This window comes from Heloderma suspectum, chromosome 15 (genome assembly GCF_057233095.1).
Source record: "Heloderma suspectum isolate Gila_16-S chromosome 15, 16-S_ref, whole genome shotgun sequence".
Classification (NCBI taxonomy): Eukaryota; Metazoa; Chordata; class Lepidosauria; order Squamata; family Helodermatidae; genus Heloderma; species Heloderma suspectum.
The window spans coordinates 13,000,078-13,026,794 of NC_139472.1; the positions used below are offsets into that span (position 1 = coordinate 13,000,078).

Here is a 26,717-nt window from a genome sequence, read left to right on the forward strand (position 1 = left end):
GGGTACAAAACTCAATTGTTTTAGAGGAAATCTGTTGCAAGAATGTTTCTATTTTGAAAAGTGTGTGCAAAAATGTATACATTACATTTAGACAAGTGTGCATGAACATAGGCATGGATTCTCATGCGGACTTTAAAAATCCAAATTTGCAAACTGATGCCGAAACAGGGCGGAACAAACTTAATGTAGAGAAAATGAGAAACCGACGCTTAATCAAACTTGGCAGATCCGTCCATCTCTACTAAGGCTTTAAACTTATCTGCACTTAGCCAATGGCAGCTGGTGTCCATCAGGACTGGTAGGGCAAGGGACAGGGTGACCAATGGTGGGTGGAGCCAGAAACAAGGGTGGGTGGAGCCAGAAACAAGGGTGGGTGGAGCCAGAAACAATGGTGGGTGGAGCCAGAAACAATGGTGGGTGGAGCCAGAAACAATGGTGGGTGGAGCCAGAAACAATGGTAGGTGGAGCCAACTCATTCTGGTCTTGTCACCATTCTCCTCCATTGCAATGGCACTAAGAACACTTAGGGAGCAATCCTATGGCCACTAGTCAGCGGCCGGACAGCCATAGGAAATGTGGTTTTCTGGGAACTGACCTTCCCCCTCTTCCGCACTGCCTCACAGGCAGCACGGAACTGCCCCATGCTCTGTGCTCAGAAGAGGAGTGCAGAGTGGCCAAAATGGGGCACTCCAGGGCGGGGAAGGCGGAAATGCAAGTACAACACACGTTATGTGTCATCCAGCAGCCTCCTCCCTTGCTCCGCCTTCCCTTAGCTAGAGAGCTGAAATTGGCTGTCTAGTTGCAAATGCAGGGCAGGAGACGCATGGAGGGAATGATCCCCTCTGTGCTTCTCCTGCCCTGCATTGGATAGGTGGTCGCCTCGCCTCTGAGTTCGGAGGCGGCCGCCTATCCCCATAGGATTGTGCCCTTGATCTCTGCAGCACAGTTGCTTAATCAAGCTGAATTTAAGAATAGACTCTTACTTTGGTTCACTAGGCTTCCATGCTGTTATACTTGATTCTCTGCGTGGAAAAGGTTGTAGCCTCCATCATCCCTTCGACCTACCCTTATCCTCCAGTTAGGCCCCCATTCCAGGGTGGGAAAGGGCAGCCTTAGGCATGTTTTCATGTTTGTTTGTTTATTTACAACATTTGTATACCGCGCCATATCTAAACAGATTCCAGAGTGGTGAACATAAAAGGTAAAATAATAAAAAGATAAAAAGAATTAAAACACCATATTGAACTTTTAAAAACAGAATACCAAACCCATGGCTGGCCAGGTAAGGAATAATTCCTGGAAAAGAGCTGTTTTCAAGAGGCGATGGAAGCAGCACAATGTTGGTGCCTGCCTGACTTCCAGGAGCAGGGAGTTCCATAGGAAGGGGGCCACCACACTGAAGGCTCTTCTCCGGGTGGACTCCAGTCAGGTCATAGGTCCATGTAGAACCACCAGGAGCATGTCTTCCCATGCCCTCAGTGACTGGGCAGGTTGGTAAGGGAGAAGGTGCTCTTTCCGGTTTCACACTGCTGCAGCATGCCCTATCCCCATCCCAGAAATGAACACTGAGAGATGCCTCTAGAATCATCTTCTATAACTGGGCATGCTGATAGTTTGCTCTCTTCTCAGTGTTCTGGATGGCTTGGCTTCTCCTAACCACAGCCTCTGTGGAGCTCCAAAGTGGAGCGGCTGACAGATTGCTGTGCTTATCTTCCTCCCGGCTCTTCCAGGGGAGGGAAGAAGAAGGCCCAGAGCAGCAGAGGGAGACAGCTTTTGCCAGATTCCAAGCCACAGCAGGGTGAGGGGAAGTATGGGTATATGAACAAAGGGTCTAGGAGAGCCAGGAACTGGGCTGCTATAAGCCCATTATCATAAGGGAGGAATTTAAAACCAAATGTTGAAGATCTTGCTTCAAGATTTTCTGTAAATTTATTTCTTTGTACCTAAGATCTTGTGATATTTACTGGAGCCAAACAGAAGCAGTTTTAGAGTACATTAAAGTAGCATTCTGAATGAGGATACTGGCCCAGGACCAGTCCTAGGCCTGGGAACTCTTGCTAGGAATGGTCTCCAAGATCTCTTTCTAGGTTCCCTGTTGGCTGGTCAGAGTGCTAGAACTCCCTAGTTGCCACTAACCAACAGCAGTATACACAATAGTGCCTTTTTCTGTCCACATATAGTAAGTAAAGTTTTACACCTCTCTCTCTCTCTCTCCTTCTCTCACTCACACACACACACACTCTCTCACTCTCTCTCTCTCACTCTCTCTTTCTCTCTCTCTCTCTCTCTCTCTCTCACACACACACACACACACCCCAGCATGAAAGAGAAGGGATAATGGAACATGTGGCAAGACTTTCTCCCCCCTTTCCCAATTCCTGCATTTCTTTTTTTTAGAAAGTAATACTTCCCCCCCGAACCCCATAAGGCCCTGCATTTTTGGATTCTCTCTAGGGCTATGGCTGTGGCTTCTCCATAGCTATGAGGTATGTGTGTGTCATGATGAACTCCTGCACTTCAAAATTTACCACTGAACCACAGTTAATGTACAGTTGTAACTAGGCATGATGGAGAATTCTGCCACGGATCTCAGTGAGGCCGAATGCCAGCGCATTTGGCCCCCCGAAATCCACAGCAGAACGAAGCTCCCCGCCCCCCCACCCTGTGAAATGGGCCTGGAATGGAGCCTACCTTGGTCGGCCATTCCGGTGCTCCTTGAATGGCGGCCGCGTCTGCAGCCGCTATTCACGTCTTTCAAATGGCTGTGATAGGCTACGTAAATACTTACGTAGCCTATCACGGCTAATGCAGGGAAGTGCTTTTTTTGCACAGCTAAAAAAGGGAATTCGAATGGCGGCTGCCGTAGCTGCCACCATTTGCGTTCCTTTTTTTTTTTTTTTTTTTGCCGTGATAGGCTACGTAAATATTTACGTAGCCTATCACAGCTAATGCGGGAACACAAATGGCATAGGGGACGCCATTTGTGTCCCTGCTTTAGCTATGATAGGCTACGTAAATATTTACGTAGCCTATATCACGGGCCGGCGTAGGGATGCGAAAGGCATCCCCTACACAGGACGCCATCTGCATCCACACCAGCCCGGCAGCGGCTGGAGGCCCCGGTTTGGGAAATCACTGAGTAGGGATGTACAGTTTTTATAAAATCCATTCTGTCTGTGCTTCACAGGTTGTCAGGTGCCTTTCATTCCATTGTCCGCTTATTGATAGGGATGTTGGAGAATTCCGCCACGGACTCCAGTGAGGCCAGATTCTTTAGAATCCGGCCCCGTGGAGTCTGTGGCGGAATGGAGCAATCCCCCCCACTACCCCGCAGAATCCTCCCAGGATGGAGCCTACCTGGCAGCTCCAGCGGCCGCTCCGGGTCATCTTCTGGCTGCTGCTGGGCTGTGGTGACAAATGGCAGCCTCTATGCCAGCTGCCATTTGCATCCCTGCCAAGCCATGATAGGCTACGTAAGTATCTACGTAGCCTATCATGGCAAAAGGCAGGGACACGAATGGTGGCTGCTACGCCATTTGCGTCCCTGCCTTTTGCCATCATAGGCTACGTAAATATATACATAGCCTATCACGGCCTCCACAGGGATGCAAATGGTGGCCGCTACAGTGGCCTCCATTTGCGGCCAGTGCAGCCCAGCACCGGACGGAAGTCTGGCTGCAGGCTGCCACGGGCGGCCCTGGCCAGCAGCTCTGCAGAGTCGCCGCAGAGCGGAGCTGGCTGGGGAGGATTCCAGGGGTAGGGATGGAGCACCTCCCCCCCACCACAGATGCCCCTGAGCGGAGCAAGGTAAGGGATTCGTACATCCCTACTTATTGGAAGAATTGGATTTTTCCCAGTTTCCCAAATTTGCACAAATTCACACTTGCCCAAATTCACACTTACACAAATTTGCACTTGCGTAAATGTGCAAATCCCCCATGACTGTTTTCATGCTTTAGCTTATGGGGTAAATGCGCAATTTCGACTGGTGTTGATTTGACATATTTGTCTAAGACTAAATTTGCACAAAATCCCGGAAAGTAAAACAAACACACACAATGGTGTGCTGTGGAATCCGTGGGTCAGATTTATAGAAATCTGAACTCATTTGATTCTGCTGAGGATTTCTCTGACATCCCTAATGCTGAGAACTCCAAAACATTCTGGTGAGTAAAAAACCCTAAGCATGGGGGATATCCCAGAGAGCCCGATGAGAACAGTGTGCTCAGTGGTATTGAATGCTGGTGTACTATTTGAGGAGGGGGTCAGAAGACTGGGGGAGCGGGGAGAGAATTGGGTGGCAGAAGGAGAAAAAGAGCAAGAGAAGGGGGTGGCAGAAAGAGAGAGAAGGTTCCCCACTTCTGCTTTAGAGATTCCCACATTATGCAAATAATGTGGACCTGCAGTGACCCATTCAACAGAATCTGTTCACATGAAGGAGGATAGGATTTTGGGAAACAGATCTGGAGTGGTCACAAAGGAGGAGACTATCAGATTCAGTTAGCGTGTGTGCAGCGGGGCACCAATTAGATTTTCTGCCTCAGAGTAGGGATGTCAAAGAATTCCTCCACATATATTGGTGAGGCTGAATGCCAGTGCATTCGGCCCCCCGAAATCCATGGCAGAACAAAGCCCCCACGCCCCCAACCCGCAAAAGGCACGCAAAACGGAGCACTTACCTGCTGCCGTTCACGCTGACTTGTGAATGGCGGCCGCTCTGCGACCGCCATTTGGCTTCTTCAACATAGCCGTGATAGGTAGCCTATCACGGCTAATGCAGGGATGCCTTTTGCGTCCCTGCAGAAGCCGTGATAGGCTACGTAAGTATTTACGTAGCCTATCACGGCAAGCCAAAAAAAAAAAAGCATACGCAAATGGCGGCGGCTATGGCGGCCACCATTTGCGTTCCCTATTTTTAGCCGTAAAATATGTATGTATTTTACTTCGGCCAGCTCTGCTACTATCAGCAGGTAGTAACAGGTTCCGCTCCTCCCTCTCCCATACAGAGGCAAGTCTGACATCAGCACCCAGCATTCCTGATGTACAGAGACAAGTCTGACATCACCACCCGGCATTCCTCAGGCACTTGCCACAGTTCTGACGAAACAGTAGCCACCCCCCTCCCAGGGCTGATGCCTACTTTGGAGGCCCCATGCAAGCCCCCATTTCAAATTTAATGCGACCCCCCAGTTCAGATTAAATGCAAGCCCCCAGTTCAGATTAAATGCAAGCCCCCTGTTCAGATTAAATGCAAGCCCCCTGTTCAGATTAAATGCAAGTCCCCATTTTAAATTCACCACAACACCATTGATACTAAATTGGTTCATTTTCAGATTTTTTTTTTAATGGCAGCTTGTAACTGCCTGTGACTGTCCTATAAGTTCTTGAGCAGAAGTTCAAGAACATAGGAAGGGCACACTTTGCCAAGGGATCCCTCAAGCTCCTATACAGAGGTGAATCTTCTTTCATCTCCCCGCTGCCACCACCACATTGTTTTTTTATTGAAACTTCTCTGCTGTGGCACCCCGGCTGTGGAATGCCCTCCCCTTGGAGGCCTGATTGGCGCAGACATTGGTCTCATTTTGGCACCAAGTAAAAACATGGCTTTTTACCAAAGCCTTTGAGAGCTAAATGCATTCCCTAAAGTAGCACACTGTTTTAACTGTTTTATTGGCTTGGATTGAATTGGTATTAGCTTCTTTAATGGTTTAATATGTTTTTAGCTGTTTAATTATGTATTGTTTTATACTGTTTAAATTGATTTTATCTTTTTATCTGTATGCCGCCCTGAGATCTTAATGATATAGGGTGGGATACAAATGTTTTAAGTAAGTAAGTAAGTAAATAAATAAATAAAATTTCCATACAATTTATATAGGGAAGAAAAAAGAACAGCATACAGCATGCAAAAATATAACAACTGAAACATGGTCAGAAAGGTACAGAGTTAGTATATCCTTATGATGAGATTTAATTAACTTACACCATAAGTATAGCTCACCAGTGGCTTATTATTTACAAATGAGACAAATGGATACCAAGTATCCATTAACAAACACAGAAACAAACAACCACTGAATCATCTTGTGTATTATAGACACAGATTTGTTTTGTTTCTTTGTCCGTTACAGCCAAGAACCATATTTGTCTACATCGTTACTCTACTGTAGGGGCATCTTTACTCTTCCACTTGCATGCTCTTTCATTGTCCCTTTTTGACATCACAGTGCTTTTCTGATGTCATCTTAATGATAAACCCCATGGGCAGCATGCCGAAGACAAGAATGAAAGCTACTGTTTTGTGTTCATGGTGCCTCATGATGTCTTTCTAAACTTGAGCGAAATTTTCATTGAGGATAAAAGGATGGTTCAGCCACACTTCTTAACTGGGCAGTTGTGAACTTAAATTCTTCTTGATATTGGGGGTGGGGGCTGTTTTTGATGACCTTGGACTCTTGGAGATTAAGAGACCATGGTTCTTCTCATCTATGGCACTCTGAATCTTCCTCCTTGTGCCTGGAATAGAAAGACGGCTGATTACCAACTCTGAATGTCAGGTCTTGATGCTGCTGATCATCCAAAACCAGTTCCTGGCTTCTTGAAGAACCTCTTTCCTGAAGCATATGCAATATGCTTGTATATTAAAAAAAAAAAAAAAAAGAACCACTAGCAAAAGGAATATCCCCTTTTGTGATGTCTAGGAATCTAGAATATTGATGGCCAAGCATTCCATTTTACCAGAGCTCAAAGGCAGAGGAAGAGTGGTTGAAAAACCAGCTCCTTTATCTTTGCATTGAGAATGTCTCAACCAAGAACAACAGAACTCCCAGCTGTCATTATTGACAATGGATCTGGGCTTTGCAAAGCAGGGCTGTCTGGAGAGCAGGCCCCAAGAACAGTTGTTGCTACTGTAGTGGGCTATCCAAAATCCCAAGCCATTATGTTTGGCCCAGTTCAGAGGGAGTGTTACGTTGGCAAAGAAGCCCAAGCCAAGAGAGGCATCTTATCTTTTAAATATCCTGTGGAACATGGAATAGTAACATCCTGGGATGACATGGAGAAGATATGGAGATACATATACAGACGCGGACTCAGGATGAGAGCCCGGGAGAGGCCGGTACTGTTGACCGAGGCCCCAATGAACCCAGCATCCAACAGAGAAAAAATGACAGAGGTCATGTTTGAACATTTCCAGGTGCCTGCTATGTTTGTGGGCCTGCAAGCTTTGATGGCCCTCTATGCGTCTGCTCGTACGACGGGTTTAGTTTTAGATAGTGGAGATGGCGTCACTCTGACAGTCCCCATCTACAAAGGCAACTGTTTGCTTCACGCCATTTCTAGGATGAATTTTGCAGGCCGGGATATCACAAAACATTTAGCAACACTTCTCCTGGAGAGCGGGCACAGCTTTTTGAGCTCTGCAGAGAAGGAGATAGTGAGGAACCTCAAGGAGAACCTGTGCTACATAGCTTTAGACCCTGACCATCAGAAGGACAAAGGATTGATTCATCAATATATTCTTCCTGATGGAAACCCTGTCATGATTGGTGACCAGCTCTTCAGAGCTCCAGAGTCTCTTTTTAGCCCAACTGATGCAGGAGTCACAGCACCTGGAATCCATCAGATGATCTTGGACAGCATTTCCAAATGCGATGGGAGCATCCACCAAAACATCTGGAGGAATGTGATCATGGCAGGTGGATCCACTCTTTTTCCTGGTCTACATGAAAGACTTCTAAAGGAGCTCCAAGCTCTTGCACCCAACGGCATGCCCGCCAAAGTTGAAGCGCCCGGAGATAGGATGTATTCTGTTTGGATTGGAGCATCAGTGCTCACCAGCTTGTCTTCGTTTAGGGACATGTGGGTCACTCGGCAAGAGTACAAGGAGGTTGGTTCCACTGTACTGCAGAAGAAATGCTTCTGAGAAGAATAAATGGCCAGCTAGAAAGGCAAACGGAAAAAAAAATAGTCAATCGGAACAGCTGGGGAGTGGCCAGTAAACCTTTCCACAAAGAATCAATGTGTTGCAATTTTATAACATGGTAAGAAAAGATCCCCTGTGTGTTCAGTGAAAGAAAGAACCCTTGTTTAGTATATTTTGACGACCCTGTAAATTGCTTTATATATGCGGGGAGGGGTGTGTGTGTTAGAAATGACTGGAATAGCAAAATTGTTTGTTTGCCAGACTTTTAAACTCTAGAGAACAAACCACCTCAGCCTCTACGCCCATGGGCTTTGGCCCTTTGCCATTGGCCATAAATATCCAGAGAGTAGAAAATCGACAAATAATGCAGGATGGTGTTTTGCAAATCAGTATGGGGAGATATCCTCAGCGAGTGTAACAATGTACACCTGTATTGCCCCAGCCGTTGAACTCCTAGGTTAGAGGTGCCAAGATATTGATGAATCAGATTCAAAGGTTTACTTACGAGGAGACTTTATAGGGTAACTTACAGCATACAGGCATACCCAATGGTTGGATCAGACAGCTTCTCTGAACCACGAGCCATTGGGTCAAATGGGTTTTATACAATACATGTTTAGCAAAAAAAGCAGCAAGCACCCCCTAGCGTTCATTCCCAGCGTAAACTAACAGCACCTGGTTCTCAGCACAGCCACCTGTAAACAAACTTCGCTTCCCAGGCAGTGTGCTTGATAACACTCTCACTCATTAGTATGGAATGTGCTAGGTCACGCTATCAGCCCTTTGAATCATCTTCACATGCTCAGTGGCTTACTAGCAAGGGAATTGCAACGATAATGAACTTCAGCAAGCACTGTGGATCTCTAGGACGCTCTAACACTACAAATGACTTGGCTATGCTCCTGGGTCCAATACAACACCAAGAGCCATTATTCAGGCCTGTCCATCTGCAGGCAAAGCCTTGAGTGTATACGCAACAGTAGATGGGTGGAGAGCTGTTTGATCTTCACTGACATGCTCAGACTGGACAGCCAACCCAGATTCCATATAGGACCAAGTGGAACCCAGTTAGCTCCCCTTGCATTACTTGACCATGCAGCAGTAATCCCCTCTGGCCGATGACATTGGTGACATTGGTAGCTGCCAAGTGCAACAGAGCAGGCTGGCTACTCCCAGTTCTTCTTAACTGCCTTGCTGGTGCAGAAAGTAAAGTCCCTCAAAGCTGCTCCCAATTCTTCTTTTCCACTCTGTTGGTGCAGAAAGTAAAGTCCCTCGAAGCTGCTCCCATTTCTTCTTTGCCACCTTGTTGGTGCAGAAAGTAAAGTCCCTCGAAGCTGCTCCCAATTCTTCTTTTCCACTCTGTTGGTGCAGAAAGTAAAGTCCCTCGAAGCTGCTCCCAATTCTTCTTTGCCACCTTGTTGGTGCAGAAAGTAAAGTCCCTCGAAGCTGCTCCCAATTCTTCTTTGCCACCTTGCTGGTGCAGAAAGTAAAGTCCCTCGAAGCTGCTCCCAATTCTTCTTTGCCACCTTGCTGGTGCAGAAAGTAAAGTCCCTCGAAGCTGCTCCCATTTCTTCTTTGCCACCTTGCTGGTGCAGAAAGTAAAGTCCCTCGAAGCTGCTCCCAATTCTTCTTTGCCACCTTGTTGGTGCAGAAAGTAAAGTCCCTCGAAGCTGCTCCCAATTCTTCTTTGCCACCTTGTTGGTGCAGAAAGTAACGTCCCTCGAAGCTGCTCCCAATTCTTCTTTGCCACCTTGTTGGTGCAGAAAGTAAAGTCCCTCGAAGCTGCTCCCAATTCTTCTTTGCCACCTTGCTGGTGCAGAAAGTAAAGTCCCTCGAAGCTGCTCCCATTTCTTCTTTGCCACCTTGCTGGTGCAGAAAGTAAAGTCCCTCGAAGCTGCTCCCATTTCTTCTTTGCCACCTTGCTGGTGCAGAAAGTAAAGTCCCTCGAAGCTGCTCCCATTTCTTCTTTGCCACCTTGCTGGTGCAGAAAGTAAAGTCCCTCGAAGCTGCTCCCATTTCTCCTTTGCCACCTTGCTGGTGCAGAAAGTAACGTCCCTCGAAGCTGCTCCCATTTCTCCTTTGCCACCTTGCTGGTGCAGAAAGTAAAGTCCCTCGAAGCTGCTCCCAATTCTTCTTTTCCACTCTGTTGGTGCAGAAAGTAAAGTCCCTCGAAGCTGCTCCCATTTCTTCTTTGCCACCTTGCTGGTGCAGAAAGTAAAGTCCCTCGAAGCTGACTGCCAGAGACTTTGGTTAGAGGCACCTCCTGCCTTATGTGCGGGGCAGAGGGCAAGGGTGAATGTCAGTGGGAGAGCACTTCCTTTGCATGCAAAAGGTCCCAGGTTCAATCCCCGGCATCTTCAAGTAGGGCTGGGATATTTTATTTTATTTATACAATATTATGCCACTTCTTCAAAGTAAATACATCTGCACTCAACAACAATGTATTCAATCATTCATGTAATTTGGAATGGAGGGACTTAAGGGGTGTGTCAAGATTCCACTTATGACCTGGACCCCCTGAGCAACTCTTTAAAGAGCTCTTGCCTCCTGAAGGGTCCCATCTTCCTTCTTTTACCTTCCTCTTTCCAATAATGCGGGGTTTAGGCTGTAGGTGTAGGGTGACTGACACTCTAGACACAGGGTTTAGCCACAACAGATTACTCATAAATTAAAGCAAGCAAATCACACATAAAGGTATTTATACAATAGAGCTGAGTGATACAAAAGGCCTTAAGAAAAAAATTAAAGTTTCAGAATACAATTTCCTTTCCCCCAGCTGTATTTAGGCATCTCCAGGCTGCTACTTCCTGCTCCCTCTTCAGGCTTTGCTCTTCCTGACTCTGCTCTTGCTGGTTGTCTAGCTCTTTTTGTCTATCCGCCTCCCTCAGAACCAAAAGTACTGTTTCAAACCTGAAGAAATGAAACTTAACTGGGGAAATGAAACTGAAACTTAACCGGGGAAATGAAACTGAAACTTAACCAGGGAAATGAAACTACTCCTCTGAGGGATTCCCCCTCCCAACAAAAAGCTCCAGGCCTCTAAGCCTGACCTCTTTCCCTTTTGCCTCTCTAGGCCTCAAACCTTCACAAATGTATGTATGCAAACATCCATGTACGTGCATTGGCTGCATCTCTCCACCACACATGCAACACAGCTCTTAAAGAGATGGACGACTGGTTGCTTATCACCATTGTCTTTACCATAAAGACACAAACCTGGAAGCACAGCAGCTACCGCAAGGGAAAAAAATGATGGCTATCCTGTTTTAACATTTGCACCCAGGTTAGTCTGAGTGCCACTGAGCAGACAGAGGATATCCCCCTGGTGAAAGTGGCCTTGCAACAGTGAGATGATCTGCAGACTTGCAAGAGTGCCATATGCCCTCACCAGGTGGTCACCTGACAGACCAGAGCTCCTCACTAGGGATGTACGAACCCCCCACTGTCTGGTCCAAGGGGGCAGGGTCCGTGGAGGGGCAATTAGGGCTGCTCAGGGCCCTGTGGAATCCTCCGGAGCCCAGCAGTGTCTGCTGGAGTTAGCGGAGTGGCTCTCCGGCTCCCTATAAGATGCAATACACTAATGGAAGTTGCCATTAGCCTTTCACCAGAAAAAATACAGCTGTAAATGGCATATTGTACACCATGTGCAGCCATAAAGCACTGACTATGACGTACATTGCAACCGCTCCGCTGCGGACTCTGGAGGTCAGATTCTTTGGAGCCTGGCTTCATTTGAGTCCCCGGTGGAATTCTCCAGCATCCCTACTTCTCACATGACATGGCCCAACCATATATGGTTGGTTGACCTTAAGTTGCGCTGTGTTGACAGGCTTTGGGTGTTATCAGGAGGCAGAGCTAGGTAAAAGACATAAGATGGGGGGCCTCTGTACACAGCTGCCAAGTTAGGGGGTGACGCTTTGATACAAGGAGGTTTTCTAGTCTATCCTGGATGTGATTCTTAGGGCTGGCATCAACAAGTTGGCATGGTTGGGCACTTGCCAAGGGCCCACACACTAGCAGGGGGTGAACGGAGCAAAGCCCCCTGGACCTGCTCCCCCTCTTCACCATTTCAACCCTCTTGTTCACTGCCTCTTGCTCTGGCTCGAATAACAGTAGCAGTGGCAAGAAGGAGGAACAGTATAGATGCTAGTGCTCATGAAAATCTTTCAGACTGCTGGCGCCCATGCCCCCTGAGCTCTCCTCCACTTGCTGGCCCTCCAGGCTGCCATCGAACCCCCCCCCCCCCGCATGCTCGATGAGCAGCCCACAACTTACCCAGGCCTGGTCGTCTCTGTCCCCATCACCATGTTTTTAAAAACATGGCCATCAGCAGTGCTTGCCCATAGACTTATATGCAAAATAGCTCTGTGAAACTAGAGTATATGGGTGATTCACTGCACTTTTTGTGGGCACATAGACTTATACACAAAAAGTGCTGTGGATCACCCATATACCCTAGTTTCACAGTGCTCTGTTGCATATAAGTCTATGGGCAAGCGCTGCCACTCGCCATGTTTTTTAAAAACATGGCGAACGGGATAATGACGAACAGGCCCAGGTAAGTTGTGGGCTGCTCATCGAGCATGGAGGGGAGTGGGGCTCAACTGCAGCCCGGAGGGCCAGCAAGCTGGGGGGGGGGAGCTCGGAGGGTGCCAGAGAACCCGAGCTGGGTTGTGTTCTCGCATCCCTAGATGCTAGTGCTTATGCTGAAAATTTCTCCCGCATGTTTTTCGGCCCTTCTCATTCCATTTGATAAAAAAAAGAAGAAATTATTTTCAAAAAGAAATTCAGTGGTGAAGATATTTGGGAGAAATTCTCATGGGTTGGGTTTGGGTTTCTGGGGCTGACCTTACTTAGGAGGTGGCCGAGGACGAGGAGTGCGCACAAGTGTCCTGTTTTTGATTTTACAGTCATCTTTTGGGCAGCCTGTAGCCTCCTCAGCTTCCTTCACTTCAATCGAAGCCCGGCGGAAGGCATCATGAGGTAATTCCTTGCATAGGGCCTTTTCAGATCAGGAGGTGCAGGTAGCCTGGAAGGGTAAAAAACACCACCACCACCTCCACCAAGAAGAAGAAGAGGAAGAGGAAGAGGAAGAGGAAGAGGAAGAATTATAAAACACCCTGAGAAAGAGGCAGAATGATGATGGAAGTAGGGATGTACGAAAGTCACTTACCTGGTCTCGCAGCTTGCTTCGCGGTGGGGGGGAGGCGCTTCGCTGCTCACCCCGAAGTTCAGGCCGGGGGGGGGAGGCTTCCCGCCTCACCCGGCCGAAATTCAGGCCGGGGGGGAGGCTTCCCGCCTCGCCCGGCTGAAATTCATATCCCCATCTCCCCGGCCGCGAACTTCAAAAGAAAAAAAAAACGCCCCTGTGATAGGCTACGTAACGATTAACGTAGCCTATCATGGCTGACTTTGCAAATCTAGCCATGATAGGCTACGTTAATCATTACATAGCCTATCACAGGGGCGTTTGTTTTTTTTTTACTTTTCTTGTAATGGCGGCGGCGGCAGCCGGTCGAAAGACCGGCTGCCGCCCCCGCCCCTGATGAAGACCTGCCGAACCGCCGCTGGGAACCGCCGCCGGGAGGGACATTCGTGAAAGGTAAGTCCCATCCCAGGGGGGGCGGGGGGGGCGGAGAATTTCTCCCCGAACAACCTTCGGAGGACCGAATTCGTTGGCACTTGGCCCCCCGAAGTTTCGGGGAGAAATTCTCCCCCATCCCTAGATGGAAACCTCTTTCATGGGGGGAGAAAACTTTCAGGGAACTGGAGGACAGATTTTGGCTCAGCACTGACCCTACATCTTCCCTTTAGCTAGATGCAAAACTGCCCCCCTCACACACACACACACACACACCTGCATTGTGGTGAATACAAAATTGACGCCAGTCTTCCAACAGCATTGATGCTGTTGCAGCACAAAACCCCCAAAACTCTTATAGAAAGCAGCTGTGCGACAAGCCCTGCCAATGGGGAGCCCTACCTGGGAGAAACTGCGAAGAATTTCTCCTCCTCCTGGAAAAATTCAGTGAAATGGGCTCTCAAATTTCTCTGCCCATGCATACGGTGGAGAATTTCGAGAGGCCCTTCGCACACTGCTCTAGAAGATGCCACTGCCAGCTTGCTGGTTGGATCTCTGCCTGGAAAGTAAACAGGCGGTAGCAGTGACGTGGAAGAGGCGGAGGGGGAGCATCTGTGAAAAAGGTAGACTCACTAAGAGAGGGGGCCCATTAAGGTTATCTTGTCCAAGTCCCCCCCCCCCCGCATAAAGCCAACACTGGTGACAGTTCAGAGTAAATGGAGCTGTGCACAAACGGCCTCTTAGCATTCTCTGCCCTATTTGAGGGCAGAGAAACTGGACATATCATTTCACCAAATGTCTCCAGAGTGAGTAGAAATTCATGAAATAGGGTGGGGTGGGGTTCCCCATTAGCGGTAACATTAGCAGTACCACTATCAAAACATGTTTCTCCCCCCGCCCCATTTTCTCACAATTTTGCATCCTTCATATTGCCCCAGTCTTAGCATCGGTGCATAATATTGTGTGCGTGTGGGGGGGGGCTAGGAATGGTAGCTGCCACCCCAAAATGGTTGAGAATATTTGGAGAATATTTGGTAAAGTGGCCTTTGGGGGGGGGGGTTGAGCAAAAGAAAAAGCTCAGGAATCTTCTCCAAAAAACAGTCATCTGAGAAATTTTGGCTTACCTCTAGAATTTGGAAAGTGGAAGTATGACTACATCATATAGCCTCAAGCACTGAAGGTGGGCAAAGGAGAGGCTGATCAACATTTTTAGGGCTGCTATGAAATCCGATTCGGCGGCTGGCCGCCTCTATTCCATTTGCCGTGTTACGTTTTAGCAGCCTGCTGGAAATGTGTAAACAAATGAGGCACAACTGTAGCCAGTTTAAATATTTTACAGCTCACTGACATCCATATGACAGAGGATTTACAGGAACGAAAGGGGCTTGACTCCTGTGCCAATAATCTAATGCAGAGACAAATGCAAAACACACCACCTTGGAAATTTGACACAATAAAGTAGCTTGAGTCTGGAATCAAGACGAATCTGGAACAAAAAGATCTCAAACAGATTGTCCTCCCCTGATTTTGCTTGCAAAAATTCAGGTGTAGATTCTCTTCATTTCATCACCATCATCTTGTACTACATTCCAAAGCATGGATACTTTAAGCATTAAAGCTTTAAGAGCTTTGAGGGCTAAGCTGTTTCCTTCAAATTAAAAATTGTCAAGCAAATAAGGAAAGTTAAGTTGAGAATTGTTTGCCTTTGAATTTACTACATAATCAATGGCATTTGAATACATTTGCATATTGCTAACACCTCAGGATTTGTGCCTTTTTGAGGTTATTGAAGGAATGTTGAGTTCAGAATAATGACATTTAGCATTTATTTAGCAAGTTAGAGTGTTAAAAGCACCACACACGCACACACGCACACACACACACACTTGCTGTAATCCTAAGAACATAAGAAGAGCCCTTCTGGATCAGACCAAGGGTCCATCTAGTCCAGCATTCTGTTCACACAGTGGCCAACCAGCCGTTGACTGGGAACCCACAAGGAGGGCATGAGTGCAACAGCGCCCTCCCACCCATGTTCCTCAGCAACTGGTGTACATAGGCCCATTGCCTCTGGTACTGGAGGTAGCACATATCCATCAGGACTAGTAGCCATTGATAGCCAGGACTTTGTCTAACCACCTTTTACAGCCATCCAAACTGGTGGCCATCATTACATCTTGTGGTAGTGAATTCCATAGCTTGACTATGTGCTGTGTGAAGTCCTTCCTTTTATTTGTCCTGAATCTCCCACCAATCAGTTTCATGGGGTGACCCCATTAGGTTCTAGTATTTTGAGAGAGGGAGAAAAATGCCTCCATATCCACATTCTTCACACTGTGCGTAATCCTTACAATAACCCTGTATGGTGGACCAGTATGATTATCTCCCCTATACAGATGAGGGATCTGAGGCTAAGATTCAAACCAAGGTGCTTTCTGAATCATAACACTTAGCTATTATGCTTCACAGATTCTCTGCAGACATGTCATTTAATAAGTTATCAATGTAACGTATACTGTGTGTATGCACATATAATAATGCTTATAAAAAGACAGGCGCAGAATGCTGGGAAAGTATTCTCTCCCAGAAGTATTCTTCTATTTTCTTCTGGGCTGAAGAAAAGTCAGTTGGTGATACAAAAGGATGAAGAGAAGCTGAGGAGAAAGAGCTGAAAGGACATGGAGAAAAGGGAGAAAAATCTTACATCACGCGTTTTCAGCCTCAAACTTCAAGAAATGGTAAACGATATTTTTTAAAATAACATTTGTTCACCTTTGCCTGTTTATTTGTAGTATGTTTATTTTAAAAGTGTGTAAAGTTGTTCCAGTCACAAGGGAAATGGGCAAACATATTTTTATCCAATCGTTCTCAGATTTGCACTAGTTATGAAGATAATAGATTCTACCAACAAACCACCTAATTTTGAGATTTGGTGGCATCCCTTGTCAGGAATTGCCAGTTTGCACACCTGCGGACATCCTTGGCTGTGGTAGCCATTTCTCAGGCTCCTTCTTGGAATCCAATCCTGGCCCTAGAGATGAGCGAATCTGTCAGTTCCACCATCTCCTGCATTCAGATTTTTAAAATCTCAAGTTCCTTCTTTCCCGAATATAAAGAACTTTGTGAATTCAGGTAAATTCTTATCAAAATGAACTGTACTGAAATTCTCACCCATATGGACCAGCCAAATTCAATAGGCACAGCTATTCTCAGCATGGAGATGATCAACCTCCCAGAGAGTTTCAGCTATGGGGTGGTATAGAAATATAATAAATAAATACAGTAATAATATATAAATGTTATACTTTCCTGCCATGTAGCTGTTCAAGATGAAAAGCCTCTCAGAAAAAGGAGGTGGCCACCCTAATTTGGCACTAACATGAATGAATACACAGGTATACAAATCCAGATTTTTAAGAGCAAAGTGCTCAAAGCCCTGGATCTGGGTGTACAAATGCGTCAGCTTCGGTTTCTACCACATTTGGATTTTTCAAATTTCATGCTCTTTTTGCCCCAAATATGGAGAACGTTGAGAAATGTGGTACGTCGTTATCAAAACGGTACTGAAATGAAATTCTCACCCAGCCCTGCTCTGGTCAGTGAGATAAACACAGGAACATTGTCCTGGGCCAAACTTTTTCAAAAGAGAATGCAACATTTACTGGATGGCAGCCATTTTGATTTTCCAATAATCCCCTGGAAGAATGCTATGTGATAGTGTAGCATTGTTCTAAGCAGCTTTCAGAGGAAATGCCCCTACTGGCATTCCCCACACCACCCCAGAATGCTATTCTGAATGACGCTACATCATGAGGTAATGTTATTCCAGGACGGCAGTGGATTATAAAAATGTTAGGTTCCAGCTGTAGGAACTGGGCTTTGACTCTCTCCATGGTCAGGGGAGAAGCCAAGAGTGCTGGAGGAAAAAGAGCATGTTGACATGGAGGAAAAGGCTATCGATGGCTACTAGTCATGAATTATCATTATATATTATCTCCAGTATCAGCGGCAGCGTTCCTCTGAATACCGGTTGCTGGGAAACATGAGCAGGAGCTGTTGCACTCGTGTCCTGTTTGTAGGCTTCATGTAGGCCTATCTTGTAGGCCACTGTGGGAACAGAATGAGGGAGGTCCATGCACAGTCCTATTAAATAAATAGGCCTTTGGCCTGATCCAGCAGGACTCATCTTATGTTCTCAGGTCAACAGCCCTCTTCCCTCTGCCTTGAAACTAGGGCTGTGCCAAAGGTTCTCAGGATAAATGAGAGCCAGTGTGGTGTAATGGCTGGAGTGTTGGACTGGGAGCTGGGAGATCTGGGTTCTAGTCCCCACTCGGCCATGGGAGCTCACTGGTGACTTTGGGTCAGGCCCAGACTCTCAGCCCAACCTACCTCACAGGGTTGCTGTTGTGAGGATAAAATAGGGAGTATGAGGATAATGTAAGCCGCCTTGGGTTCCTTGCAAGAGGGAAAAAGGTGGGGTATAAACGCAATAAATAAATAAATAAATAATTTTATGGCACAGTTGTAAGATCGGGGGGGGGGAGCAATGACAAAAAAGTAGGGTGGAGAATTTCCAGTGACTTTAGGGAATATTTTCATGGGTAGGGACCTTACATTTATATCTTTTAAAAATGAGAGCCAGTAGCACTCAGAGGCTACTCCTTTTTTTAAACTTATCCCCACTTGCTCACTGGCTTTCAGCACTTTTTGCTGCCTCTTTCCCATGACGGCAGCAATCCCGTTATGGCCATCTCACCCCACAATATGTCCGAGGAAGGATGTGACGGACAAGGTTTGCCACAGCTGCGGGAAAGTGGTGATAAAAACTGTTGGAAGGAAAGAAAAGGAGAAAGAAAAGTTTTAAAAGAAGAAGGCTCTAACTTTGCTGCTGCCTCTGACTGCTAGAAATGTAAGTCCCCCTTTGGGACTCTTAAAAATGTAAAAGTGCTTCGTCTATTGGGAGCTATAGAAATGTAATTAATGAATTATTAAATGGAGGAGGATTGCTGCTGTTGCAGGAAAACAGCAGCAAGAACTGCAGAAAGAAAGAAAGAAAGGTTAAAAAGTAGACGTCTCTGTGCAACTGTCACTGATTGCTAGATGGATTTCCAGGCAGTGCACAAGAATGTGATTAAAATTTCATACAATATACAATAAAATACATGTTGTTGTAACATAACCTCGACAGGCAGCAACTTTAAAAAACCACCAGATCAGATCAGCCCATTAAAATGCCTGAGAAAACAAAAAGGGGTTGAGCTGGTGCCAAGGAGATTGCAAATGTCAGTGCCAGTGAAATCTCCATGGGGAGGGTATTCCATAATGGAGGTGCCACAGCAGAGAAGGCCCTCTCCCTTGTTGTCACATGATGAACTTGAGATACATGGAGACATCTCTCCCCTGAAGATCTTAAAGCTCTCTTTAGGGAGATGCTCCAAAGAGAGCATCTCCCTAACCCCACAGCAAATAATCCAATGCTTTAGCTCTGTTGAATGCTGGGGGGTCTTGTGGACTAAGATTCAAAGATTCCCCGAGAAAAGAAATGGAAATGTTCCTTGCTGCAAAATTGTTAAATAGCAGTACCAGAGTCCACGTGTCAAGATAGACTCTCCATTCATTACAGCTCACTTCTGCCACCAGTGTTTTATTAAGCCATTCTGTGTAACCATTATATACATATATATTTAATTTGGAAACTTTTCGAGTGCTTCCCCCGCTCCCCCAATGTGCAGTAAGTTAGCTTTCCTGAGATTCATTAGCCCTTTCTTTTTCCCCCAGATGTGAAAGTGGATATGTCTCAGTTATGCAACAGCAGGTCATGCCATAACGAAATACTGTGAAGGCATCCAAGAAAAACAATGTTTTGAACTTGGATGTGTAAAATATTCATATTCAATCATCATTATTATTATTTTTTAAAAAAAACCCTCATACATATTTCCCTTTGAGGGAATTTTTATTATGGTTTCATTCCTGAGGCAATGCAAGCTTCCAGTTGCAAAGATGAGATCCAATGTGGTGCAATGGTGATTAGGACTGAGGAGGCTAGGTTTGAACCCCCCCTGCCCACACCCCTAAGCCCGGATCGCCAAGCCCCTGCTCCCGCTCACCCCTGTCTGTGCTTGGCGAGCGGCCCACGCTCACCCCAGCATGTTTGCGAAAATGCGCATTTTCATGCATACTCAAATATGCGCATTTGCAAAATGTACATTTTTGTGCATACAAAATTATGCGCGTTTTTGCGATCGCCATTTTATTTTTCAAAAAATGGCGACCGCGGAGCTCGACAAAGCCACTGGGTGAGTGTGGGCTGCTTGCTGAGTGTAGGAGGGGCTTGAGCGCTGTCCGGGGACTGTCAAGCAGGGGCAGGGGCTGGTCAGGTGCCTGGAAAACTCAGACTGGGGTGGGTTCACACATCCCTAAAAACAATATCAGTTGGATTGCAGATACTTCACAGCAAAACCTTTCCATTTTTTAATAAAAAAAATGTCTAGGGGGGAGGAGGAAACCTAGCGGATGAAATGGAGGAAGAATCCCCACATGGGCAAAAACAACCCAATGAGGGCTGAGCATGCTCAGTGAGAATAGAATGCTGACTGACATAATGGGAGTTACGTCAGAAGGGACATGTATAGGATTACCCTAGTTGACTCCATTCCTGCTGTTCCACCAATTGTCTTGTGAGCCCAACATCTCTTCTGTGCCACTGACACTGTAAGATTAGCACACACATATTCATGATGAATGTTTTGAATGCAGTGACATGGGGACAATAGCAACAACAGCACTGTTAATTCCAGAGAGACTTCGAAGAACTGACAGGAGTGATGGTGACTGAATATGGGATGATCAGAGCTGGCTTTAAAGCCAGATTTTATCTCAATCTGACAATCCAATCAACCTGACAGGCGCTTAACCAAAACAGTCCTTGTATTAGAGAGAACGATTCTACCTCGACTTCAGTGTCACAGAAAAGCAGATGTGGTCTCACATAACACTACTGTAAGTGCGTACGTTTTTCTCCAGTAGCTCCAAAACGCACACCATAACATTATCGCCTAACATCTTTATTTTTTAACCGTCGAGCGGGAATTCCCTTGCTGTCAGCCTGTTCCAGCTGGCATTGCGGTGGATTGGAGCTCTAATATCGATGTTGCCTGTAACATTTCCAACTGTTTCAGGGACGGATTACACAAAATCAAAACAGATCTGTCTGCTGTGGGGATGGGACAGCTGCTGATATTTCTAATATCGACCATCGCAAAGTGGAAAGTCCTTTGCAAAAATTCATGATCAGCGGTGCGGCTAGGGCTGAACCTCAGGGCAAAAGTCCAGACCAGACCTCACAGCACAGAGAGCGGCAGGTAATACGGGCAGCGGCAAATAGGCCTGGGGTCAGCACTTGGGTTGGCAGGTGAATACATGGCCTAACAGGGCTCATCATAGCATCCCATTGTTTCCTCCTCTTCCTTCTCCTCCTCTGTGCTGCTTCTGCTTCTCTTCTTTTAAATTAAGAACATAAGAACATAAGAAGAGCCCTGCCAGATCAGACCAAGGGTCCATCTAGTCCAGCATTCTGTTCACACAGCAGGCAACCAGCTGTTGACCGGGAGCCCCCAGTAGAACACGAGCACCCTCCCACCCATGTTCCCCAGCAACTGGTATACATAGGCTTACTGCCTCTGCTACTGGAGGTGGGTCAAGGGACGGGTAGCCAGGCATGTGCATGGGTACAGATGCTCTTTTTATTATTATTTTTAACTTTTAAAAATAGTTTATCTTTTTCTACAACAAAGCAGTGCTGATTCCCAAGGAAATGTGTTTAGCCAGCAGGGCAGCAGAAGCAAACTCCTTAATATTTGTAGGTTGCAGTCCTATACACACCTGGGAGCAAATCCCATTGAACTAAGTGGGACTAACGTGTGAGTAGACCTGCATAGGACCGTGCTGTTAATGCTTTAATATTTTAATACATTGGTGTTTTCATGGTTGTATTTGTTTTTGGTTGTTATTTTATTTTGTGCGGGTTATTGGTTCTTGTTTTTATGGGCTGGGTCCAGGTTTTGCCTTCTGCAAGAGGAAGGCTGCTCCATTTGTGGGTGTTCCTTCCATCTGATTTTTGTGGGTCCCACACCACAGCTCACCCCATTCAGCAGGCTTTCCTGACTCTCTGTGTAGCATTTTCAGGGGGCTAGAGGGGCTAAAATGGGAAAGACATGGCGGGAAATTTCATTTCCAAAAGTGCAGTTGATTCAGTATAAATCTGGATTCAACCCCGTTATTGTAAACCACTGTGAGGGTATCTGCCAGTTAGGCAATATATAAATTTGATTTAAAATAATAATAAAAAATAATAGCTTCATTTTATTCCTGTAATCATAGAATCACAGAATCATAGAATAGTAGGGTTGCAAGGGGCCTATAAGACCATCGAGTCCAACCCCCTGCTCAGTTCAGGAATCCAAGTCAAAGCATCCCTGACAGATGGCTGTCCAGCCTCGTCTTGAATGCCTCCAGTGTGGGAGAGCCCACCGCCTCCCTGGGTCATTGGTTCCATTGTTGTCTTGCTCTAACAGTCAGGAAGTTTTTCCTGATGTTCACCTGGAATTTGGCTTCCTGTAGCTTGAGCCCATTATTCCGTGTCCTTCATTCTGGGATGATTGAGAAGAGATCCTGGCCTTCCTCTCTGTGACAACCTTTCAAGTACTTGAAGAGCGCTATCCTACCTCCCCTCAGTCTTCTCTTCTCAAGGCTAAAGATGCCCAGTTCTTTCAGTCTCTCCTTGTAGGGCTTTGTTTCCAGTCCCCTGATCATCTTCGTTGCCCTCCTCTGAACCCTCTCCGCATCCTTTTTCAAGTGTGGTGCCCAGAACTGGACACAGTACTCAAGATGAGGCCCAACCCATGCTGAGTAGAGGGGAACTAGTACTTCACGGGGTTTGGAAGCTATACTCCTATTAATGCAGCCCAAATAGGATTTGACTTTTTTGCAGCCACATCATATTGTTGGCTCATATTCAGCTTTTGATCTACAACAATTCCAAGGCCCTTCTCGCTTGTATTATTGGTGAGCCAAGTATCTCCCATCTTGTAACTGTGCATTTGGTTTCTGGTTTCTTTTTCATGATGGTGCTATGATTTAAGTGAGTTTAGAAAGTAAAGCGGCACGTGCATTGTTGTTTTTGCTCTACCATATCAGGAATATAGAAGAAATTGTAAAACATGCAATTGTGGTGGTGGTGGGGAGTCAAATGTTAATTTTGTGCTTCCCAACTGAAATAACACCCATGGTCATCTGTGTGGGCTCCTGTAAGACCATTATGTTCACTGACTAAAATTACCAAACTGCACCACTGTTCATGATCTATTTATATGCCTGTTGTGTGCACTGTACCATAGAGTCTGCAAACGCATACAACCCCAATCGCATCTGTCTACTTGGAAGTAAATCCCACTGAGTGCAATGGGGCTAACTCTCGGGTAATTGTATGCAGGATTGTGGCCTGCTGAACATCACTGGGGAATGTTGATGCTGGGGAAGTGATCTGTGTGACTTACTTATTTATTTATTTATTTATTTATTTATTGCATTTCTATACCACCTAATAGCCGAAGCTCTCTGGGCAGTTCACAGCAATGAAAACCACAAACTGCATCATAAAATATAATATAAAATGTAAATGCTTAAACCTGCAATATAAAAGTACAAACCACAGTAAAAACCTAGCAGCAGTGCAGGGTTTTAAAATGCAATCCCAGATTTAAAACAAAAGAGCTAAAAGACTAAAATGCCTGGGAAATTTTTTTTTAAAAAGCTCTTCACCTGGCACCAGAAAGAGCACAACACAGATGCCAGGTGAGCCTCTCTGGGAAACTCATTCCCCAACTGGGGGGCCACAGCAGAAAAGGCCCTCTTCCTGGTAGCCACCCTCCTCACTTCCTTTGGCAGGGGCTCCTGGAGAAGGACCCCTGATGATGAACTTGGGGTCCAGGCAGGACTTTAAAAGATACAGTGTGGTTTCACTGCCCCCTAAATTGCATAACTGGTTATGAGAGGGGAGAGGGAAGGAGAGAATTACCAGATAGGGTTGTAGGATTAGAGTTTGGATTATCAGCATCCTACACACTAATTGTGATCTTTATTCTCAAAATACCACTTGTCATGTATCCAAAATGGCACCACCCATGCACAAGGAGGAGGTACCAGCAGGCTTTGGGCAACCCCAAGGTTGCCAAACACACACACACACACACACACACAATTTTTTTTTGGGGGGGGACTTTGTTGGGGGGTAGGGGGGAGGAGAAACACTCCAAACAGCCCAGTGAGGACTGAATGTGCCCAGTGGTCTTTGAATGCATTGCTGACTGTTCGGGAGGGAACCTAGAAAATCGGGGGCTGGGGGAGGAATGGAGTATCCGGGAGAGGGCAGGATTCCAGCCCTGCCACCAGCTATGAACAGGAGAACTCCACACAACAACATTTTGCTATCGATGATGATGAGACCAGAGGGAAACTGTTATAGAATGTCTTTTTCTCTTTTAAGATGACATGCAGGCAGATTTAGAGTCTAATTCCGTGTGTGTGTGTGTGTGTGTGTGTGTGCATGCACGTGTGTGTGTGATGTCTTGGGGAGAATATGTATAAGGGAATATTTATTTATTTATTTATTCTTTCATTCATTCATTCATTCTTTATACCGCCCAATAGCTCAAGCTCTCTGGGAGGTTCACAAAAATATACAGCTGTTTTCTGTGTAGCTTTCATTTGTTGATTTATTTATGATGCTTCGAGGAAAACCCCACATGCTTCACTGCCAGGCTGTCTGTGGGAAAGAGATTCTTTGTTAAATTTAGCACACACACCCCCCAAAAAAATCCTTTCCCATCTTATTTACGAGTTGCAGGTCACAAGGGATTTCCATCCTGAAAGTATGGTAAGAATCCTTGTTGTTCCCTTCTAAAACAATATGGTTTCTTATACTTTTCCTCCTGAAACAGAATGTCTCCCTGACACACACATACACACACACACACACTAGTGTGTTCCCCACCACTGCTTCTGACAAACACTATATATTTTAACGTGGTAAGGGGATTTACAGTGGGAGAGATGATTAAGCCTTTAGTGGTGATTGGCAGAGCCCTCCTTTTGTCATGGAGGGTCTCCAAATGTATGTATGTATGTATGTATGTATGTATGTATTGCATTTATATCCCGCCTTTTTCCCTCTTGCAAGGAACCCAAGGCGGCTTACATTATCCACCTCCTCTCCATTTTATCCTCACAACAACAACCCGGTGAGGTGGGTTGGGCTGAGAGTCTGCGACTGGCCCAAAGTCACCCAGTTAGCTTCCATGGCTGAGTGGGGACTAGAACCCACATCTCCTGGCTCCCAGTCCAACACTCTCGCCACTACACCACACTGGCTCTCCATTGTGGCTCCATTGGGTAAGCTGTTCTGATATAAGACCTAGTAAAGGCCTAGGGAAAGAGGCAAGAGACCAGATCAGGATGAGGCCAGGGCCTGGGAATCAGGGGGTATAGGATCCCAAGTTTAGGAGCATGTGAATCAGTTCCCTGCTGTCCCTGGGGCTATACCCTAACCCGATCTGTCAGTAACCTTGATCTAGTTCTCACCAACAGCCAGTGAGATAGTAACCCCAGGGCTATCTGAACTGTATTGCTTGTGCAGGTAGGAGTTTGCACAATGGGATGCTTTCTTGTGCAATAAAAGATTCCTTTACAGGTAGAAATCCAGCATGCCATGGAGAAGGCTAGGCTGCAGCTTCTCTCTCCGATATGCTAGGTTTCTGTGTGCAAGGATGTTAATTTGTTTTTGTATGAAAAATAAATATTTGGTCATGTAAATCCCCACCGTTAGGGATGTCAGAGAATTCCGCCATGGACTCCAGTGATTCTAAAGAATCCAGCCCCCCGGAATCCGTGGTGGAACAGCCTCCTGCCCCCCGCCACCCCATGGAATCACCTCAGGATGGGGCTTACCTGGGGTGGATGTGGCAGCAGCTCTGGCTGGTCTCCCAGCCAGCCACTGCCGGGCTGCTGCGGCCGCAAATGGCGGCCGTCGTAGCGGCCGCCATTTGTGTCCTTGCAGGCAGCCGTGACAGGCTACTTACCTTATTCCACTTACTTTATTCCACGCCGGGGCATCTGCGGTGGGGGGGAGGCGCTCCATCCTCCCCCCGGAATCCTTCCCGGCCGGCTCCACAGAGCGGCCGGCCAGGGCCAGCCACAGCTGGAGTTCCAGCCGCAGCTGGGCTGCTGCGGCCACAAATGGTGGCCGTCGTAGCAGCCACCATTTGCGTCCTTGCAGGCAGCCGTGATAGGCTACGTAAGTATTTATGTAGCCTATCACGGCAAAGAGCAGGGACGCAAATGGCAGCCGCTACGCCATTTCCACCCCTGCTCTTTGCTGTGATAGGCTACGTAAGTATTTATGTAGCCTATCATGGTAAAGGTAGCCACGCAAATGGCGTAGCGGCCGCCATTTGTGTCCCTGCTCTTTGCCGTGATAGGCTACATAAATACTTATGTAGCCTATCATGGCTGCCTGCAAGGATGCAAATGGCGGCCGCTACAACGGCCACCATTTGTAGCCGTAGCAGCCCAGCCGCGGCTGGAACTCCAGCTGTGGCTGGCCCCGGCCGGCGGCTCTGTGGAGCCGGCCGGGAAGGATTCCGGGGGGAGGGATGGAGCGCCTCCACCCCACCGCGGATGCCCCGGCATGGAATAAGCTAAGTGTTTCGTACATCCCTACCCACCGTACATGATAATGTATGGCATTACTACTGTGATGCACTCTACGTGGGGTTACCCTTGAAGACTGTTCAGAAGCTGCAGCTGGTGCAGAACGCGGCGGCTCGCCTGATTAAAGGCAGCCGCCGGCGTGATCACATCACTCTGGTGCTGAAGGAGCTGCACTGGCTACCAGTTGTTTTCCAGGCCAAATTCAAGGTGTTGGTTTTGACCTTTAAAACCCTATATGATTCTGGCCCAGCCTATCTTAAGGAGCGCCTCCAACAACACCAGATGGGCCACTCAACAAGATCAGCCTCAGATGGCCTTCTCTCTGTCCCATCAGCCAGGACAGCTAGACTGGTGGGGACAAGGGAGAGGGCCTTCTCTGTGGTGACCCCTACTCTGTGGAACTCCCTCCCTAGGGAACTCCGCCATGCCCCCTCTTTAATGAGC

The 26,717-nt window shown here is 46.8% G+C and overlaps 1 pseudogene; it reads left to right on the forward strand.

Moving 5' to 3' along the window:
* Window positions 1-6,799: 6,799 nt before the first annotated feature.
* On the forward strand, window positions 6,800-7,924 carry LOC146335361 (actin pseudogene; annotated as a pseudogene).
* Window positions 7,925-26,717: the final 18,793 nt, after the last annotated feature.